The 22,267-nt window shown below is 36.2% G+C and overlaps 1 long non-coding RNA gene across 1 annotated transcript; it reads left to right on the forward strand.

Annotated features, from left to right (window-relative positions):
* Positions 1–1,932: 1,932 nt before the first annotated feature.
* LOC122054162 lies at positions 1,933–3,094 on the forward strand. The gene is made up of 2 exons (XR_006132593.1): positions 1,933–2,610; positions 2,697–3,094. It is a non-coding gene; the product is annotated as an uncharacterized LOC122054162 (long non-coding RNA).
* The last annotated feature ends 19,173 nt before the right edge of the window (positions 3,095–22,267 follow it).

Here is a 22,267-nt window from a genome sequence, read left to right on the forward strand (position 1 = left end):
TATACTTGAACTATTAAATAATTTGAAGGAAATATATAACTATTATAAAATTGTGATTCTTCCAAATACTCGTTATGAATGGATTCATTTATATTTACAATATTTTAAAATTGTAAGTGAATATAACTCGGCTATGTTTAGAATTAGCTCAAAATTAAAATTATGTGGTAAAAAAATTAACGATGAAATATGTTGACAAAAAACATATTCTACCTTTCATACATCTAGCATGCTCTTGCAGCAATAATATAAAGAGAAAGATTTCAAAAAATATTCTGAGTTGATTACATATCTTCTTGTAACTGAGTAAAATAATAAGTTTTTGATAAAAAATCATGAGACATGTCCAACTGGTGCTAGTCCATTCCCTAAATTGAATGAGATAACTTGTAAAAATGATAAATTACAGCAAGACAAAAATTTTACTGTGGTCATGGTCATAGACATGGAAATGATTAATTTCAATAAAATCATGGTGGTTATAATAAAAGAAACACAATAACTCACCAGAAGTGGGTTAACAATGATGTCCATCGGAAGTGGACAAATAACAATGGTAAAAGAGTTCAAAGTAGACAAGATAATGATGAAAAGAAATCAGAAAATTCATGTTATAGATGTGACATGAAAGGATATTGGTCATGTACTTATCGTACGTCAAAATATCTTACTGATCTCTACCAATCCTCTTTAAAAGGTAAAGTAAAAGTTATAGAGACAAATGTTGTCTTTCAAGACAATAACATAATTCTTAGTCCTTTTATGATAACACATTTGAATGCTTCTTATTTCTTTGCAGATCCTGATGAAGGAATAGGCAATTCGATTGGAAATGAAGGTATTTATGGAAATGTCTAAGATGATCAAATTTTTTAAAATAAATTAGTTCGTTTGCTATTATGTTTTTTTACTAATCTTTTCTTTTGTTTTAATGAAGAATATCATGACTTTTGGATTCAGTAATTGAGATACCTTGCTGATAGTGCAACAACACATTCTATATTTAGAAAAAAAAATATTTTTCTTATTTAGAAATGAGAAAAAGTAATGTTAATACAATATCTAGTAGTATAAATATTATTGAAAGTTTTGGAAGAGCTAATATATAATTATTTGGAGGAATAAAATTTGTTAATCAAAATGGATATCACATTGAGACACATGATGAGCATATTGAATATCTCTATATTACAAAATTAGTATTAGGTAAGAAACACACATATGAAAAAAATTTACTGACTCAAATAATTTTATACTTTGGTATGACAATTTGAGACATCCTAGTTCTATAATATTTTGAAAAATTATCAAAAATTTATATGGATACCGATAATCATCATTTGGATGTATTATTTTAGTATGATTTATCGATATTTTATGCTTTCATGCATCCAAATATGTACTTTTTAGCATGTTTAATGATTTCGGATCTTTATTAGTTTTCATTTCAATTTCTATTCATTTGATGAATATTATGATTATTATTTGATTATATTTTATTATACAGGAATTGAGATAGACAATAATTGAGGAAAAGAGAACTAGTTTGATCCAAGTGATGGTTGGGCTCACTCGTTAGAGGAGAAGAAGATCAAATTAAGTGCCTAAATTTAAAGTCTCATCCAAAGCTCAATTTAAAAGCTCAAGAAAAAAAAGTCTAAATCATAATTTGTTTGGGTTCAAGTGTTCAGTTCAAATCAGAACCAGTTTGATTCAATTATGCCAGTTTAGGGGACCGGTCCGGTTCGATTGGGGATTTAAAAGTAAATCCGATTCAATTGAAGATTAAAGAGGGTTTCTGGTTCAAGAATTGGTTTGGCTCAAGTGAAGATTAAATGGTGGTTTCTGGTTCAGTTGGTTCCGTCCGGTTCACAGGCTAGTCTGGTTCAGTGGAGTGTTAAAAGGGAGCATCCGGTTCAGTAACGAGCGGCTCGGGATTTTTGTGCACTGTATGCGTTTCTTCCTCCTCGAATTCGCGATGCCGCTTTCCTTTCTTGTCGCGATCTTCCCCAATCCGGAGACGGACGGCGGCTTCATCGGCGGATCCTATGAAGGCGACGACCTCAATTAGGGTTCACTTCCTGGCGGAGTGGTTCTGCTCCGGCGCCGTTGTGAGTCCTCTGATCTCCCGATTCTTGACAAAGTGCAGCGGCTCCAAATTAAGGCTTCCTTGTCGGAGTGGTTCTGCTCCGGAAAGGCATCCCTTCTCCATTCCTTACCTCCGAAGGCTTCCTTCGGGCGTGGTTGCGAAAGCAGGGAGCTTCTAACAGAGGAAGCCGGCTATTCTTCTATCTTCTCCGGCTGGTTGTGAGTCCAGTTCTTCTCCGGAGAGCCTCCTCCCTGAATCCCAACGCTGAGGCTGCTGCAGACTCCCTGCGGACGTGGTTGCGAAGGTTGTCCTATACTCAGCAACCTCAGTTCATCAACACTTGGCAGGAAGCTCAACCTCAGTTCTACACCAAATTCCTGCAGAAGCATCCAACCGATCCCAATTTCCAACAGACATTTCACTATTCAACCTCAATTCTGGTGAAAATTGAACAAGATTGCTATTTCCTTTTGTGCTAGAATTATGCTGTTTTCTTTTGTGCCAGAATTGCGCTGTCAATTGTGAGTGGTTCGTGTATTAGGAGCTGTAGATTAGAGTTTCAGTCCTTGGTGTTGCTATTCACCGGCGTTAGTGGTTCTATCTTCAGGCCCTTCGTTGTGGCAAAAGGTGAAACGCTTGCCCCTAGCGCTCCCACCGTACTCGATCCAAGGCCATCACGAGGGAGGTAAATCGCAGCATCCGAACGAGCATGTGATGGACAGAGTGTAATATGAGGATAGGGGATTTATTCCCCAGCTGCCCAGAGGATCAACCCTGCGACCTCATTGTGGCAACACCCACCACATACCAACTCGGATGACCCGCGGGGCCTATCTTCAAGCCCTTCGTGTGATGGCGGAAGGTAGTCGATTGGAGTTGATCGTAAAAGAGTAGTTTGGTTAACATAGTTTACTTTCATGTTGATTTTTGCAGTTACGTTCTTATGTATAATAGATTATTTGTTATTGCACTTTGTTAGTTTCATTTATGCATGATTCTTGATTATGTATCATAGGGTAATAATGTGGTATAGGTTTATCATTATGCATAGTTAGGTTTTGTTTATTGCTGTTTAAGGTTGTTTAGTTCACTTGCATAATTTAGTTATATGTCTTCCAATTCTATTTATTTTTGTATATTGTCTATTGATAATAATTCTTGTGTCGTAATATGACAATGCGGGACAGATTTATCTTCGATAATTAGTTGGGGTTTTAGTTTCATTTATGCATGTTTGTGTTATTTGTTATGTTTTCATGTTTTCATGTTATGCCTATTGAGAGATGTTTTTTTTTTGTCGTAATGTGATAATGCAGTGCAGGGTAATCTTCAATGGTTAAATAGGATATTTGATTAATTTCTTTATGTATGTTTATTCTGTAGAATGTGATGCTTGTAGTGCAGGGTGACATTGTGTTATGAGTTTGCTTGTTAGTTAGAATTTTCTTTATTGCATTAGGTTTAGAGAACAACCCCCAACAAAACTCCCTTGGTTCGATTTTGTCTAAAAGTAAACACCCTGCCATTGGTTCCATATGAGAGACGACCCGAACTCTCTACTATACTACCTTAGTGTACGTTAAGGGGTTTCGATTGATTAGAAATTATTAATTTGATTTATGTAGGTGACAGTTGCGACCTAATCAGACACTCATTAAAGAACCAGAAGATTCTTCAATTTAATGAATTCTCATGTGTCTCTTGTGCTGGTTAGTCCTAGGACGATCGTACCGGTTCCACTGTACAAAAATTTTGTACACGTGTCGAACCTTTCCTAAACAACCTATTGTGTTCTTTAGAAATTAAATTAGGAATCGCAAACGTCAAATTTAACTTATCTGTTCTTAATGGTTTAGATTTGGATCGCAAGCGGAACTTAACACTATTGATCCAAATCCACCTATGTTATAAAGTTGATTAAATATTTATTTCTAAAATCGGCTCCAGGTCAAACATGGTGAGACACTAGGCCTTCTTGGGTATGAGATCATTCACCACTGCCTCGACAAAGCCTTTAATAGAAATTCAATATTTAATTTCCTAAAATAACATTAGGTTTAACCGAAAAGAACAATCGAATCACAAATCTGAAAAACAAAAGAAAGGAAACACAACTTCGAAACAAATCCGAAACTCTAGAATCATATGCCTCTTATGTTTGGAATTCATACAAAGAAGAACTAACATGATGCGGAAAATAATTACTAGTTATACCTCTTCTTTGTATGCTAATAACCTCGAAATCTTTTGTCATATTCCTCGCCTCCTCTTGGACGTCGTGTGGGCGACGATCCTCCAAGATGAACACCACGTAAAAGCTCCTCCTCCATCTCTAAGTTTCGGCCCCCACCACCACCAAGGAACAAAGAGAGCAAGGGGAAAAGAAAAGGGAAGAGGATCAACCACAAGAGGGAGCACAAGCAATAGAATAAGAATAGATGCAATCCATACTTCTCCTCTTCTTCACCTTCTCTTTGTATCCGGCCATACAAAACAACCACAAGAGGTGGCCGACCCTAGCATGAAAAGAAGCAAGGGTCGGCCCTTAGGAGAAGACTAGAGAGAAGAGAGAAAAGAATAGCATGCTTCATGAGGCCTCTCCTCCTCTTCTTTTATATTACTTGCCCAAGACAAATAAGAAAAAGATTTTTACAAAAATTAAAATCTTCCTCTTGTTTTTCCTTTTCCCCTTTTATTTTTCCTTTTCCTTCCTCTTGATTGATTCAATTATTGATTGGATCAATCATTGATTGGCAGGCCCCTTGCTTGGGCACCAAGCAAGGGTGGCCGACCCCTTAAAAAGGAAGAAAATAATTTTTGTAAAAAAATTATAAGCAATGAAGAAAAACTCATATAAAATTTTTCAACCTCTCTTTTAATTCCCTAAAGTGGATGTGAAAAAAGGAAAGTTTTAAAAATTAAAATCAAGTTTTAAAATTTAAAACTTCTGTTCTAAAATTTTCTTTTTTAACATGGTTTACAAAAATAAAAAGTTTCAAATTTAAAACTCCCTTCCTTTTTTCTAAAATCATGAGGATGGTTAAAAAAAGGAAAGTTTTAAAACTTTTAAACTTTCTTTTAAACCATGTGGCATAATTCAAATAAGGAAAGTTTTATATTTTAAATCTCTCTTTTAAAACTTGTAGATATCTACAAAGAGAAGATTTTAAAAAATTTAAAACGCCCCCTAAACTTTGAATTATGTGGTCGGCCCCCTTCTTGCTTGGGCACCAAGCAAGGGGTCGGCCCCTTTGAGAAGGAAGTGGTCGGCTCCTATGGCTTGGTCATGAGTGGACATGGGGTGGCCCCTTCTTGGACGCCAAGATGAACTTTTCATGAGTGGATTTGAGACTTCATTGAGGCTACGACAGGGACCTAGAGGAGAAATTGGTTTTGGCCTCCCGACGAGCTTGAGTATCTTGTGTTCGCCCTGAACACACTGTTGGGGTTGCAAGGTTGCAAACATAGTCCCATATTGGAAACACATGGGAAAGATCATGGGTTTATAAGAGAAAAGATATCTCCATTGGTATGAGGCCTTTTGGGTAGAGCCCAAGAGCAAAGTCATGAGGGTCTAGGCCCAAAGTGGACAATATCATGCTATTGTGGAGATATCTAAATTCTTTTCGATCCAACAATTGGTATCAGAGCCCGGACTGCCAGAAGGTTTAACCGCCGACTGTGCACAAGAGCTATGGTCTGATTGAGCCATGTGGATACAATATTGACATCGAACAAAGAAAGTGGGGGCTCCTATGTTCGGATCAAGAGGACCAGACACCAGACAGAAAGTTCTAGTTGCGATAGGCAAGGCAGTCCTAGTAGGTCGGGTGGACCGAGGGGCAGGAAGACCTGGTGGGTCGAGGATCGGACGTGGGAAGCCTATGGTCTTTTATTTGAGGGGGGGATTGTTGGGGTTGCTTGGAAACACATGGGAAAGATCATGGGTTTATAAGAGAAAAGATATCTCCATTGGTATGAGGCCTTTTGGGTAGAGCCCAAGAGCAAAGTCATGAGAGTCTAGGCCCAAAGTGGACAATATCATGCTATTGTGGAGATATCTAAATTTTTTTCGATCCTACAATTGGTATCAGAGCCCGGACTGCCAGAAGGTTTAACTGCCGACTGTGCACAAGAGCTATGGTTTGATTGAGCCATGTGGGTACAATATTGACCTCGAACAAAGAAAGTGGGGGCTCCTATGTTCGGATCAAGAGGATCAGACACCAAGCAGGAAGTCCTAGTTGTGACTAGGCAAGGAAGTCCTAGTAGGTCGGGTGGACCGAGGGACAGGAAGACCTGGTGGGTCGAGGATCGGACGTGGGAAGCTTATGGTCCTTTGTTTGAGGGGGGGATTGTTGGGGTTGCAAGGTTGCAAACATAGTCCCATATTGGAAACACATGGGAAAGATCATGAGTTTATAAGAGAAAAGATATCTCCATTGGTATGAGGCCTTTTGGGTAGAGCCCAAGAGCAAAGTAATAAGGGTCTAGGCCCAAAGTGGACAATATCATGCTATTGTGGAGATATCTAAATTCTTTTCGATCCTACACACACAACTCAAGTTCATCAATAATAATTCATTCCACTAGAGAGTTATTATTGCACTACCGCACCAATATCAAATTACATTATGGGCTCCTTCTTAATATGAGTGTGTTAGTCTTTCTGTGTTTAAGATATCGAACGCCCACTAATTAAATGAGTTACTGACAACTCACCTTAATTAATTTCTTAATCCAAGAGTAGTACCACTCAACCTTATCGTCATGTCTGATTAAGTCCACCTGCAGGGTTTAACATGACAATCCTTATGAGTTCCTCTTGGGGACATTCTCAACCTAGATTACTAAGATACGGTTTCCTTCTATAATCAACAACACACACTATAAGTAATATCATTTCTCAACTTATCTGGCCTATTGATTTATCGAGCTAAATCTCACCCTTTGATAAATTAAAGAAATAAATACTAAATATATGTGCTTGTTATTATATTAGGATTAAGAGTACACACTTCCAGAATAACTAAGATCTTGTTCTTTTATTAAATCAGTATAAAAGAACTTACCTTAAATGATTCTACTCAATACACTCAGAGTGTACTAGTGTAATTTATTAGTCAAAATAAACTAATATCTAATTACACTACGACTATTCCAATGGGTTGTTCCTTTCCATCTTAGTCGTGAGCTACTGTTTATAATTTATAAGGAATTGATAACATGATTTTCTGTGTGTGACGCCACACACCATGTTATTTACAATATAAATCAATTGAACAACTACACTTAGCATATAAATGTATATATTGATCAATGTGATTTTTTTTATTTCAAATATAAATGTTTACAAAAAGCTAGGCTTTTAATATACACTCTAACAATCTCCCACTTATATTAAAAGACTAAGCTGTCATATCTGCTGCTATACATTTGATTCCCAATCCTTCAGCATGTTCATCAAAAGCTCTTGCCTTAAGGGCATTAGTGAAAGGATCTCTCAGGCTATCATCTGATGCAATCTAGGCGGCAACAACTTCTCCTCGTTATATGATATCTCGTATTGGGTGGTACTTGCGCTCTATTGTGTTTACTTGCCTTATGGACTTATGGTTCCTTCGAGTTTACTACTGCACCACTATTATTACAAAAATTGTAATAATTTTGAACAAACCAGAAATTTTGTCTAAGTCCATCATGAAGTTTCTGAGCCACATAACTTCTGTGGCTGCTTCAGAGGCTGTTACATACTCAGCTTCTATGGTGGAGTCTGGAAAAACACCTATGCTTAACACTCCTCCATAGATATGACTTCACCTCCTAAAGTAAACACAAAAACCCCGAGGTTGTCTTACTATTGTCCCTATCTGATTGGAAGTCAAAATCCGTGTAACTCACAGGGATCAAATCATCTACCTAGTAAACTAGCATATAATCTCTAGTCCCTCTAAGGTACTTTAATATATGTTTTACGGCAGTCTAGTGTCCCGGTCTTGGGTTACTTCGATATCTGCTAACTATGCCCTGGGCAAAACAGATATCCGGTCGTGTGCACAACATAGCATACATTAGGCTTCCGATAGCCGAAGCATAAGGAACTGTCTTTATGTCATTTTATCTCCTTTGATGTCTTTGGAGATATCTCTTTAGATAAAGCTACTCCATGCTGAAAAGGTAAGAAACCCTTTTTAGAGTTTTGCATGCTAAAACGAGCTAGAATTGTATGAAGCTCAGGATAAGCACAACATTCTTTTCTTGTGATCACTTTGATCCCGAGAATATGTGTGCATTCTCCCAAGTCTTTCATATCGAATTATTTGGACAACCATACCCTTATTTCCGACAACACTTTGATATTGTTTCCAACTACCAAAAATGTCATCTACGTATAGTACAAGAAATACCACCACGTTTCCATCACACTTCTTGTATACACAAAACTCATCGGGTCACTGAATAAATCCATAGGTCTGGATTACTTCATTAGACCAGATGTCCAAGACCTTGAAGCTTTGCTTCAGTTCATAAACTGATTGAGCTTTCACACAAGATGCTCTTTTGCTTTTGCAATGAATCATTCTGGTTACTTTATATGAATGTTTTCTTCAAGACTTCTATTAAGGAAAGCTATCTTGACATCCACTTGTCAAATCTCATAGTCCATATGAGCAGCAATAGATAAAAGAATCCCGATAAACTTAAGCATGACTACTGGTGAAAAAGTTTCCTTTTTCAACAATCCTTGCTTTGAAAGTTTCCACCTTCCCGTCTATCCCTCTTTTCCTATTGTAGACCTTTTAACACTCAATGACTTTTACACTATCTGGTGGTTCTACAAGCTCCCAGACTTTATTAGAATACATATATACTAATTCTGTATTCATTGCTCTTTGTCAAGATGCTGCATCCTTATCTTAGAGCACTTCGTCATATGTTCGGGGATCAAGTCCATGTTCGCTAGGGATCAAGTCCAAAGACTTTCCCAAAACATGAATCTTTCAGGTTGCCTAACAACCCTCCCACTACGATGAGACACTGTCTGTAATTGTGTATAATTTGTGATACGTGTTGCAGTTTCTTGTGATATTTCATCTTGTACAGTTGGTACTAGATTAGACGTGTCCTTTATTATTTCTTTAAGAGCAAATTTACTAATGGGCTTGTGGTTCATTTCATAGTCCTCTTCTGAAAAATCGAGCATTGGTGCTAACCATGACCTTCTGATTTTTAGGACTATAAACCTCCTTTCGTTTCTTTAGGATAACCCACAAACAAGTGAACTCCTGTCCATCTTATCAGTGTCTCCCTTCAGCACACGTGCTGGACTACCCTGAATCCGAATATGCTTCAAATTAGGCTTACACCTATTATGCAATTATATGTGAGTAGAGAGTTTTGACTTAGGAGGTACTATGTTCACTTCCGTTTCCAGAATATATCCTTAAAATGAATTTGGTAATTTTCTGAATTACTCATCGATCTAATCATTTCCATAAGAGTCATATACCTTCTTACTACACCATTTTGTTGGGGTGTACCAGGTGCAGTTAGTTGGAATTGAATCCCGACTTCTGATAAGCGACTCCTAAACTCTCCCAAGAGGTACTTGCCACTACGATCTCAGCGTAGTGTCTTGATACTTTTACCTTGACGTTACTCCACATCAGCCTAATACTCTTTGAACTTATCAAAGCACTTAGACTTACGGCGCATCAAGTAAATGTACCCATATTTTGAATATTTATCTATTCGAAACCACCTCTTTCCTGGATAGTTATGTTAGGATCGAAAAGTAGCTAGAGGGGGGGAGGGGGGGTGAATAGCTTCGCGTGTGCTCGTCGTGCTTCGTTGCTTGTTTCTTTAAAGTGATGCGCAGCGGAATACAAAGAAACAAACTACAACAATGCTAACAATAGGATTTTACTTGGTATCCACCTCACAAGAGGTGACTAGTCCAAGGATCCACGCACACACACACCTCCACTAATAAACACTCCTTTTCGGTAACTACCGAAGGCGGAGAAGCCCTACAAGACTCTCAATACAAGTAGAAGAAAGGGTAGTAAAGAGTAAGCAAAAGCCTAAAAGAGATGCAGTAAAAACCCTAGCTTCTTCTTCTTCTCGTTGCAACTCGCCTCTTGACTTGGATGAACCTCCAAGAACCTTCAAGAACTGGCGGTGAGGAGCTTAGAGAGTGCTGGGGAGGAGCTGTGTTTAATCTAGAATGAATCGGTGAAGTTCTGCTGAAGGAATCGCACGCCAACAGCTATAAACGACGCCAACGGTCGAATCCCAATCGATTGGATTGCTCCCAATCGATTGGGGAGGCTTTGGATCGATCCACAGATCGATCCAGAACGCCTCTGTGCTCTGAAAAAATGTCTGGATCGATCCACGGATCGATCCAGCGCTTATCGCGCGAAGCAGCAGCGTTCCAATCGATCCACTGATCGATTGAGACCTCTGGATCGATCCACTGATCGATCCGGAGGCTTTCTGTTCGCTGGGAAAAGCCTGGATCGATCCACTAATCGATCCGGAGGCCTGGATCGATCCACTAATCGATCCAGAGGCTTTCTGTTCGCTGGGAAAAGCCTGAATCGATCCACTGATCAATCCACTGATCGATCCACTGATCAATCCACTGATCAATCCACTGATTGATTCAGCTCTTGGTTTTTACCCAAAACCAAGTCTCAAGCCTCCCAAATCAACATCCGGTCAACCATGACTTGTTGGTACATAAAACCTAGCATCCGGTCACCCTTGACCAGCTAGAACTCTCTCACCAAGTGTCCGGTCAATCTCTTTAACCCACTTGGACTTTTTTTTTCTCTTGCCAAGTATCCGGTCAATCCCTTTGACCTACTTGGTCTTTTCTTCCTTGTGCCAAGTATCCGATCAATCCCTTTGACCTACTTGGACTTTTCACCAAATGTCTGGTCAACCTTGACCTATCTGGATTTCCCTTGCCTGGCTTCACTCACCAGGACTTTCATACCGCCTAGCTTCACTGACTAGGACTTTCTCTTCTGTCTGGCTTCACTCACCAGGACTTTCATACTGCCTAGCTTCACTCACTAGGACTTTCATATTGCCTAGCTTCACTCACTAAAACTTTCCAACTGCCTGGCTTCACTCACCAGGACTTTCACCTAGCTTCACTCACTAGGACTTTCCTCGTCAAGTATCCAGTCAACTTTGACCTACTTGACTCTTCTTCATCCACACTGATCAGTCCCTGATCAGACTCTTCCCACATAGACAACTGCACCTACATTGTCCATGTGTCTACCTGTATTGTCAAACATCGAAACCATAACCAAGACTCAAGCTTGGTCAACTAGGTCAACCTTGACCTGACGGATATTGCACCAACAAGTTATAGATCCACACAAATCAGAATGAACCAATTCCAACACATCTTTGGCTCTATACCTCTTAGACTTGAAAGTTTCTTGGTTATTTTTCCTTCCAAGTAAGACTCGTAGGTTGGAAAGGTTTCCACTACCAATGAACACAAAAGTTCATCGGCTATTATCTTTTGAATCCTACTTAAGTTAATATAACCTAGCCTTAGATGTCAAAGATATGATTGGTTCATTTCTGAAGGTTTCTTTCTCTTATTAGAGTTAGAAGATGTGTTATTAATTTCCAATTTGTCGCATCGTGGAAGTTATAAATTGTCAAACAACGTACCAGAAAAGATATCTTCCCTCTTTTTTTTATAACAATTTTATTATCAAAAGAGACAGTATATTAATCCTTAAATAGTTTTAGAAACTGAAATCAAGTTCTTTCTAAAACTTAGTATGTCAAGACAATCAATGTTTTATTCCTTTCAAAGGATAAATATCTCCCACTGTAACAGCTGCTACTTTTGCAGCGGTGCCCATGTAGACGGTATTTTCCCTTTCATATAGTTGTCAGGTTTTCTAGAACCTCTGCAATGAATTGCAGACATGATCAGTGGCTCCCGTATCTACACACCAGGTACCGGTAGATAACACCACTAAACATGGTTCAACAACTAATGAATAAAATACACTTTTATTGTTCTTATTTCTGAGAGGACAGTCCACCTTAGAGTCCAAGTTTTGTTTCCAATTCTAATTGGGACTACTAAGTCTATTTTATAGTATAACAACTAGGAATTGGCAAACATTTGAAATCCTAAGAATCACAAAAATATTTGATCAAGACTAACACCTTAAAATCCCCATGAATTTTGTATGTCACGATAGTGTGGACGTATACAAAATCAAAGAGTAGATTTTATCTATTAATTTTATTATCTTGTCAACCTAATTTTATGATAAATAAAATTAATAGTTGATTTATCTCTGATCAAATATTTGGTCAAAACTTAGAATTTAAAATAATATTAATTCCTCAAAACAATATCATTTAAATTCACCAACTCCTCAAACACCATGAATTTTGCATGCCATGATAGTGTGGACATATACAAAATTGAACATTTGTGAGAGGAGGGTTATACCCATTAATAACCTTATCAACCTATCTTCATGACAAATAAAATTACCTCAGACACCATGAATATTGTATGTCACGATAGTGTGGACGTATACAAATTCAAATATTTGTAAGAGGGGGTTTACCCATTAATTTTATTATCTTGTCAACATGACAAATAAAATTATCTCAAACACCGTGAATTTTGAATGCCACGATAATGTGGACATATACAAAATTGAACATTTGTAAGAGGAGGTTTTAATTTTATTATCTTGTCAACCTATCTTTATGACAAATTAATAGTTGGTTTTCCTTCGGTCATACAAATAATAGCAGTGACTCCGATGGGGATGATACTATTAAATGTGCCTAAGTGTATACTATTAATTGATACTTAGTCCATTAAATAAGATTATGCCCCTTCCGATGGGGAAGATCACACGCTCTTAATTAATTTCCTATAACTATCCAAAATGGAAGTTTGATCTAGTGATCCGCAAACAAACTCATCCGATATGGAGGAAGGCACTCAGAGCCAACGCGCAAGTTTGTTTACATCACTTACAAACTAGTAATGGAGCCCGTGAAATTTATTTAAAAAATCCCTCTCCCACTTAGTTATTTAAGGTGAGGAATTTTAACCTATGCAAGCATACATCACATGCACACACACACATCACAGTAAATAAAAGCAATAAATTTGGAAATTAATTTTCCAACTATTATGGTCTTTTCCATCACTATCCTCTCTGTGCACCAACCCTAGCTGCTGTCATCTTTAGCCACCGCCATTGGGTCCAGTCGTCGCATCTATCTTGCTTCTTATTCCGCTGCGCCTCTGGTCCTCTAATAGCACCACGCCTCGCAAGGATACGATCCACGACAAAAATAGAATTTTACATATATCGATCCTATATTCCACGAAGGAATGTATGTAATCTAGATCGAAAATAAAATTCTAAAATCCTAGGGCTAATACAGCTCCTGCTGTATTAGTCGCATACAATTATGCACACACAAAAATAATGCCTTGACATGTCCAAGGGTCCAATCACACACAACATCTATAAGTCATAATAGTTGGAGCCTACAACCAAAGAGTTAGCACATTTTACTATTATCCTACCTAAATTATGTATGACATGTGCATAATTAACTGAAAACTAAAACACACAAAGGCAAACCCTAACTCTGATACCAATTATTGGTTGGTCCTAGGATGATCGTACCGGTTCCACTGTACAAAAATTTTGTACAAGTGTTGAACCTTTCCTAAACAACCTATTGTGTTCTTTAGAAATTAAATTAGGAATCGCAAACGGAACTTAACATTATTGATTCCAAATTTAACTTATCTATTCTTAATGGTTTAGATTTGGATCGCAAGCGGAACTTAACACTATTGATCCAAATCCACCTATGTTATAAAGTTGATTAAATATTTATTTCTAAAATCGACTCCAGGTCAAACATGGCGAGACACTAGTCCTTCTTGGGTATGAAATCATTCACCACTGCCTCGACAAAGCCTTTAATAGAAATTTAATATTTAATTTCTTAAAATAACATTAGATTTAACCGAAAAGAACAATCGAATCACAAATCTGAAAAACAAAAGAAAAGAAACACAACTTCGAAACAAATCCGAAACTCTAGAATCATATGCCTCTTGTGTTTGGAATTCATACAAAGAAGAACTAGCATGATGCGGAAAATAATTACTAGTTATATCTCTTCTTTGTATTCTAATAACCTCGAGATCTTTTGCCATATTTCTCACCTCCTCTTGGGCGTCGTGTGGGCGACGATCCTCCAAGATGAACATCACGCAAAAGCTCCTCCTCCATCTCTAAGTTTCGGCCACCACCACCACCAAGGAACAAAGAGAGCAAGGGGAAAAGAAAAGGGAAGAGGACCGGCCACAAGAGGGAGCACAAGTAATAGAATAAGAATAGATGCAATCCCTACTTTTCCTCTTCTTCTCCTTCTCTTTGTATCCGGCCATACAAAACAACCACAAGAGGTGGTCGGCCCTAGCATGAAAAGAAGCAAGGGTCGGCCCTTAGGTGAAGACTAGAGAGAAGAGAGAAAAGAATAGCATGCTCCATGAGGCATCTCCTCCCCTTCTTTTATATTACTTGCCAAAGGCAAATAAGGAAAAGATTTTTACAAAAATTTAAATCTTTCTCTTGTTTTTCCTTTTCCCCTTTTATTTTTCCTTTTCCTTCCTTTTGATTGATTCAATCATTGATTGGATCAATCATTGATTGGCCGGCCCCTTGCTTGGGCACCAAGCAAGGGTGGTCGGCCCCTTAAAAAGGAAGAAAATAATTTTTAAAAATTTATAAGCAATGAAGAAAAGCTCTTATAAAATTTTATAACCTCTCTTTTAATTCTCTAAAGTGGATGTTAAAAAAGGAAAGTTTTAAAAATTAAAATCAAGTTTTAAAATTTAAAATTTCTCTTCTAAAATTTTCTTTTTTAACATGGTTTACAAAAATAGAAAGTTTCAAATTTAAAACTCCCTTCCTTTTTTCTAAAATCATGAGGATGGTTAAAAAAAGGAAAGTTTTAAAACTTTTAAACTTTCTTTTAAACCATGTGGCCTAATTCAAATAAGGAAAGTTTTATATTTTAAAATCTCTCTTTTAAAACTTGTAGATATCTACAAAAAGAAGATTTAAAAAAATTTAAAACACCCCCTAGACTTTGAATTATGTGGTCGGCCCCCTTCTTGCTTGGGCACCAAGCAAGGGGCCGACCCCTTTGAGAAGGAAGTGGTCGGCTCCTATGGCTTGGTCACCAAGACATGGGGCGGCCCCCTCTTGGACGCCAAGATGAGCTTTTCATGAGTGGATTTGAGGCTTCATTGAGGCTACGACAGGGACCTAGAGGAGAAATTGGTTTTGGCCTCCAAACGAGCTTGAGTATCTTGTGTTTGCCCCGAACACACAACTCAAGTTCATCAATAATAACTCATTCCACTAGAGAGTTATTATTGCACTACCGCACCAATACCAAATTACATTATGGGCTCCTTCTTATTATGAGTGTGTTAGTCTCCCTATGTTTAAGATATCGAACGTCCACTAATTAAATGAGTTACTGACAACTCACCTTAATTAATTTCTTAATCCAAGAGTAGTACCACTCAACCTTATCGTCATATCGGATTAAGTCCACCTGCAGGGTTTAACATACAATCCTCATGAGTTCCTCTTGGGGACATTCTCAACCTAGATTACTAAGACATGGTTTCCTTCTGTAATCAACAACACACACTATAAGTAATATCATTTCCCAACTTATTTGGCCTATTGATTTATCGAGCTAAATCTCACCCTTTGATAAGTTAAAGAAATAAATACTAAATATATGTACTTGTTATTATATTAGGATTAAGAGTACACACTTCTATAATAACTAAGGTCTTGTTCTTTTATTAAGTCAGTATAAAAGAACTTACCTTAAATGGTCTTACTCAATACACTCAGAGTGTACTAGTGTAATTTATTAGTCAAAATAAACTAATACCTAATTACATTACGACTATTCAAATGGTTTGTTCCTTTCCATCTTAGTCGTGAGCTACTGTTTATAATTTATAAGGAATTGATAACATGATTTTCTGTGTGTGACACCACACACCATATTATCTACAATATAAATCAATTGAACAACTATACTTAACATATAAATGTAGATATTGACCAATGTGATTCTTTTTATTTCAAATATAAATGTTTACAAAAAACTAGGCTTTTAATATACACTCTAACAGCTTGTTCTCAAGGAAAACTTATTATGCGACTTTCACCATCTAAAGTTAGAATTGAATCTTATGTATTTTTGGAACGTATACAAGGTGGCATATGTGGGCCTATTCACCCACCATGTGGATCATTTAAATTTTTTATGGTTCTTATTGATGTCTCTACAAGATGGACAGATGTATATTTATTATCAATTCACAACCTAGCGTTTGTGAGATTGCTCGTCCAAATAATTTGATTGGGAGCACAATTTCTAGAATATTTTATCAAGAAAATATATCTTGATAATGCTGGTGAACATCTTGTTATTTATATTCATACACAAAAATGGTTTAGCTGAATCATTTATTAAACTCCTCCAATTAATAGCTAAACAATTGATTATGAGAACTAAGTTCCCTATATTAATTTGGAGACATGCTATTTTGCATGCATTAGAACTTATACTTATTAGGTCAATTAGTTATCAAATATTCTCTCCTTTACAATTGACTTTTGGTTAGGAGCCTAATATATCTCATTTGAGAATATTTGAATATGCGGTATATGTGCCAATTAGTCCACTATAACGCACTAAAATGAGACCTAAAGGAAATTAGGAATATATGTTGGATATGATTTTCTTTCAATTATAAGATATTTGAAACCAATGACGGGAGATGTCTTTACGACACAATTTGTCGACTTCCACTTTAATGAAATATTTTTTCCAAAGTTAGGGGAGAAAATAAAGAGTTTTTCAAAGAATTCACTTGACATACATCATTATCGTAATTTGATCCTCGTATAAATCAATGTGAACTTAAAGTTCAAAGAATAATACATTTGCAAAATATTGTAAATTAATTGTCTGATGCTTTCACTGACTTGAAAAGATTGACTATATCACATATACTAGCTATTAATGTTGTGACTCATATTGATATACTAATTGGATAATCAATTAATGAGACTACTACTCGCTTGAAGTATGGTAAACCGATTGGTTTTAGATATACTAATTGGATAATCAATTAATGAGACTACTACTCGCTTGAAGTATGGTAAACCGATTGGTTTTAAAGATAAAAATCTCTGAAAAAGAAAAGGAGCAACTAATCATGATCTTCATTTTGAAGCGGCTCGGTCTCCTAGAGAGACAACTAATATAACTATTGAAAAAACCTCAAAAGAGGTCTAGATACTTGAAAAAATAATAAAGAAATCTCAATAAGTTATGTCAGGAATGGGAATAAATTGAATCGATCAAAATTAGTTGTCGACAATATATTTGCATACAGTGTAGCGCTTGATATTGTTTATGAAAATGAGGATCAAGAACCAAAATCTATTGAACAATGTTGTAGTATTCCTGATTGCCAAAATGAAAAGATGCAGTTTAAGAGGAGTTAAACTCACTTGCAAAATGTGAGGTCTTGGGACCTGTAGTCCAAACATCAAGAGGTGTAACCCCTATAGGGTACAAATTGTAAGTACCCCGGGTAGTTTTGATGTGGTCAACCAATTTTAGTTAGATTCTATTGTGTTTAATCCTTGTGTCTAAGTGTGTAGAAGCTTATGAACACAAGAAGTCGAGCGGAAGACGCAGTTAGCAAGAAGGATGACACGGGAAAGGAGCCGACGGGCTCGGTACATCCGAGGGACGAGGTGCTGTGGAAGAGTACACTGATGGATGAGAAAGACATGTGCGATGTTTGAGGGACAAGAAGCCGGGGAGGAAGTCTGCTCAAGGAGAAGGTCGGAAATGAATTCAGGTGAGCCCTATTTCGAATGGTCGAAATCACCTAAGCGAACAAAGCAGCAAAAGAGCCAAAGGAGAAGTTTGGAGCTGGGTAGCAGCTGCTGAAGGCGCCTTGAATGATATTGAAGTCGCCCTCGCGCCTTTCAGGAGGAAGGCACCTTCAACCCTTGAAGGCGCTTTCGCGCCTCTATGGAAGGCACCTTCAACCCCTTGAAGGCGCCTTCAAATAGTGATCGTTTGCGAAAATAAATTTTATCTTTGCACGGATAGGATTTACCACGCTGGAGGCACCTTCCAACTTATTGAAGGCGCTTTCCAGCCTTGGATAACTTTTTTCAAGGGCTATAAAAAGACCTCTGGACTTAGGAAAAATAAACAAGTGAACTATAAGTCTTGTATTCACTTCCTAGTCATTCTGTGAGCTATAAACGTCTGTAAGAGGATACTTCGCCTTCAACAAAGGATTTTTTCTATGGAGCTTTCTTCAACACCTTGGATTAACAACCACCTAGGTTGTAATTAAGTAAATAGATTGTCCTCTTACTTTTTGTTCAGTTTTATTATTTTGTTCAGTATACTTATGCTATTAACTAGAGTTGAAAGAACGAGAAAGATTTACTTTGTTTTTAACAAGCAATTCACCTCCCTCTTGTCGGCCTCGCTGCACCAACACAAATGAGTTTTTGCATGAAAGCGAAATGAGAAAAATGAATTGTAACATATAAAGATCACTTAGTGGCACAAAGTTTTTCTCAAAAACCTGGTATTGATTATTAAGAAACATATTTCCTTGTAGTGGATGCAATCACATTTCAATATCTTCTTTGTACGACAGCACAAGAAAAGCTTGAAATGCGTTTGATGGATGTAGTAACAACTTATTTGTATAAAAAACTTGATAATGATATTTATATAAAAATCCTTGAAGGACTCATGATGTTAGAAGTATCAACTTCAAATTTTAAACATATTTATTTCACTAAATTATAAATATCTTTGTATGAATTGAGGCAATTTAGATGTATGCGGTATAAACATCTAAGTGATTATTTGATGCAACACAAATATCAAAATAATTCAATATGTCCATGTGTTTTTATAAAAAAGGATGGACCTTGTATATGTTGATGATTTGAATATCATTAGAAGTCTTGAAGAACTTCTAAATATAGTTGATATCTTGAAAATAGAATTCGAGATGAAAGATCTAGAAAAGATGAAGTTTTATCTTGGATTACAAATCAAATATTTTGTAGATGAAATTTTTATCCATCAGTCAGCTTATACACTAAAGGTCTTAAAACAATTTCATATGGATAAAGCTTATCCATTAAGTTCCCCATTGGTTGTTCGCTTGCTTGATGTGAACAAAAGACCTTTTTCAACATAGTGAAAATGGTGAAGAACTAATTGGTCCTGAAGTACCATATTTAAGTGTAATTGGTGCATTAATGTATCTTGTTAATAATACAAGACCAGATACAACATTTGCTATAAATTTATTAGTAAGATATAGTTCTTCTCCAATATGTAGGCAGTGGAATGAAATTAAACATATATTTAGGTATTTTCAGGATACCATCGATTTAGGCTTGTTTTATTCTAATATGTCTACTTTGGAGTTAATTGGTTATGCAGATGCAAGATATTTATCTGATCCATATAAAGGTCTATCTTATACTGGTTATTTATTTACATATGGTGGAACAACCATATCTTAGTAATCTACCAAATAAAACAGTCGTTATATCATCAAATTATTCAAAAATACTTACAATATATGAAGCAAGTTAGGAATGTGTTTGGTTGAGATCAATGATTCAACATATTAAGGAAAAATGTGGTTTAGCTGTTAATAAGAAAATTCCAACAATATTGTATGAAGACAACACGACATGTATAGCTCAATTAAAGAAAAGGTACATCAAGGGGGATAAAATTAAACATATTTCATCAAAGTTCTTCTTCACTCACGATCTATAAAAGAATGACGATATTAGAGTTAAACACATTCATTCTAGCGATAACTTGGCAGATTTATTCACCAAAGCATTACCTACAACAACACTTAAGAAATTAGTACATGGTATTGGAATGCGGTGGTACAGAGATCTCAAATGATATTTCAAATAGGGGAGTAAATTCTCACTATATCATATTATGTTGTCCGATGAATTTATAATGATATGGTTACGGAATGACGTACTCTTTTTTCTCACTTGGTTTTTTTCCTAGTATGATTTTTTTAATGAGGTGGATTCCTTAATTATGGATATCCAAGAAAGAGTGTTGTAAAATAACATATGTACGTAGATGCCCATAAACCCTCAGTACTCCATAATTTCCCTCATTGCTCCATAACTCATCATTTCTCATAACCTCATAATTTATGTAAATGCATGAGCACAAAAGTTTCAAGATGGTTATGTACCTATAAATACTCATGTATGTATTCTTTTCAAAAATAAGAAAAGGTTAATAATATTTCATTGTCGTATGCAATTGCTTATATAATTTCATAACAAATTTCAAATTTATAATAATATGTTGGAATGACATGCATCAATGGTGTGATTAGGTAAATCCTAATGTGCCACGTGGGCGACATTCTTTTTCTCTATGTTATCGGGTGCTTCAACATTAGTTTCCCCAAACTCTCATAAAGCAAGACTCCTCCTTGCCGCCACCCTCCTCGTCGTCAACATTAGCGTCGTCTACTTCCTAACCTATCCCAATCCATATTTCAAAAATCCACTTGGGTGCACCATGTTTCATCTCACGTCTAGGACCGTAAATAAATTGAATGTTCATAAACAAATTTGATGTTTGACTTGATAAGAGTTTGTAATGATCGTTCAATATATATAAAGATCAATTTGTAATTGATTAATTTTCGCAAACATGTTCATGAATAATGTTCATAAACATGTTCATAAACAATGTTCATCAATAAAATTCTCATTAACATGCTAAATAAATAAAGAAACTTTTAAAATAAACAAATAAGTTTACATTATTAAGCTCAATAGTCAACTAAATACTTTTAAAATATAAAAATTTTAAAAAATTAAATAAATTTAAATTGAGATCTTTATTTTATCTAAACAAATTAAGCTCAAGCCATGAATGCACTATTGAACAAAGAAATTAAGTTAAACTTAAATAATTATGTTAATGACTTGGTTTTTTTTAAACTTGATTTGACTTGACTTATTTACCTTATCAAATAAATTTAAACACTACAAAGCTTGACTTGACATTGCACGTGATTTATCATCTCTTATTTAGCCGCCCTAGCTCGGACCCTACTCACAAGTTATATTCTGACTGAAAACAATTTTATTTAGTCTGACAATTTAATGATCCACACGAATAATGTAAGTTGGACGCATCATAATCAATTCAAATCAAGACTAAATGTGTCTACTAAGTTTCACCATACTAAAAATTTTAGATTTTGAAGTCTATACAACTATCAATGAACATACAAGATTCAAATTTAAAAATTTTTAACATGATTAAAATCAAAAGAGTTTTAGGAATTCATTGATGTTGTTATTGCTGTTGTTAAAAGAATATGATATATCTAAATCTAATAATAACTTTATACTAAAATTATATATTGATGCGGTAATAAGGAGGAGTCTATCTGACATGGGTCAATTGTCACGGTGTAAGTCAAAGTCAAGTCGGTCAACACAAGGGCTTATGCAAGGCTCGTCCGCATGACTCGAGCAGGAAGTGGCTACATTGGCCGATCGGAGGAACCACTGTCCGGTCGACCGTCTGGATGAACTAGTGTCTGGTAAGCCGGTCGGCAGAAGAGCGGACCGAGCAGGTCATCCGTCCGACTTGGGATATGACATTGCATGTATTAATAACGAACCGATAAAATAATAAAAGAGGAAAAGGTTGAGATACTTAATAATAAGAAAAAAAAATAAAAGAGAACATTCCATCTTTAAATGCAACGAAGTCAAGATAAAATAGTCTTTTGTCGATGATTAATACTGGTTCCATGAATGTAAGAAGCTAGGACAAAGATGTCTTCTGTTGATGATTAATATGGAAGATGGAGGGTCACTAAGAAAAATATAAAAGAGTATGCTAAGTGTGAAGAAAGTAAGATTTATCTCTATCCCTATTATTTTCAATTTTTCTTCTCTTATTTTTAATTTGAGC

This window comes from Zingiber officinale, chromosome 3A, assembly GCF_018446385.1.
Source record: "Zingiber officinale cultivar Zhangliang chromosome 3A, Zo_v1.1, whole genome shotgun sequence".
NCBI lineage: Eukaryota > Viridiplantae > Streptophyta > Magnoliopsida > Zingiberales > Zingiberaceae > Zingiber > Zingiber officinale.